A 1,345-nucleotide genomic window follows, 5' to 3' on the forward strand; every position below is an offset into this window, starting at 1 on the left:
GATGCAAACTCCTTCAAACTAAAATTTGGGTTTGTTGACACAATTGATTGTTTGAAAGGTGAATTATTAGTTGCATTTTTGTATGCTCCTCCAACTCTAGTTAAACTTACTCCACCTACAATTGTGTTTTGAGGATTTACAACTTACTAAAGATGGTCCATTTCAAATACTTGCATTTTAGATCTATTTTCAGATTTTTGTATAAAAGCTATTGGTGCATGCATTGATGAAGTAACCATTGACATTGGTTGCATTGTAATTGTCATAACTTTTTCTTTCTTGCACAAAGTTTATCCATGCTAGTGCCAGTGCTAGCACCAGTGGGATCAACTACAATTAGATTTGAAAGATTAACAAATAGTGTGTTTGGATGATTCAGAAGTAGAAGTATAATATTTTTTACCCTTTCTAGATGAATCATCTTCAATCTGATTATAGAGTCTAATGATTGGTTTACTTCCTCTTTTGGGTGGGTCTGGTAGTGGAATTGGATTCCAAATCCCTTCACCACTTGCACCAATAGCCCCTATACATGCATAACCCATTTTTTGTATCATAGTTACCCCTTTACTATTTTTTTTTTTAATAGAATCACTCATTTGAAGATCAATAATATGTCTACCTCTAGTTGACCTAGAATCCTGAATACCTTGAATGTCTCCATCAAACTCGAGGTCCTTCTATCTTTGAATATAATTATGTAGTACAATTGGATACTGTTTGCTCCAATAATTTCTAAAAAGTTCATCCTCATCAATTTCCTTGAAACTTATTGATGTCTTTGGTTCACCCAAATTTTTCCTCATTTCCCAAAAATCAATTATTTTGGTTTGACACCACAATTTAGATGTGCATGCCTCTTTAATTTCTTTTGGCATAGACCTCTTAGAAGGTTGAGATGCTTTCTTGTCAAAATTTAAGTATGTCAAAGGCTTTGATTTTTGTAACTCTAATATGTGTAATGTCATAATTTGGGATGACAATTCTTGTATTGAAATATTATTCTCAGTTGCATGTTTCTCCATATGTTTCTTAACCTCATCCCACAAATCCTTATTTTTTAAATTTTCTATCAATGACATCTCTTAATGTTGATATTTTCTCATAGAGTTCCCATTTGCAATTAGTCATTTTTTTATTATGTTTACTGGATCATAATTCCAGTGATTGACAAAATCAAAGCCAAAAAAGTTACGAATTCATTTGCCACTTTGAAAGACTTTCTCTCAAATGTGAGGCCTCCAATTGCCAAAGGCAAGGAAGAAAATAACATTTTCTTTTGTTGTCTAGTAAAAAGTTCATCTATGCTCTCCATCTACCATACATAATCTAGTGCAAAAACCCT

Source organism: Cupressus sempervirens, chromosome 5 (assembly GCF_028749045.1).
Source record: "Cupressus sempervirens isolate cs-2001-9-10 chromosome 5, ASM2874904v1, whole genome shotgun sequence".
Classification (NCBI taxonomy): Eukaryota; Viridiplantae; Streptophyta; class Pinopsida; order Cupressales; family Cupressaceae; genus Cupressus; species Cupressus sempervirens.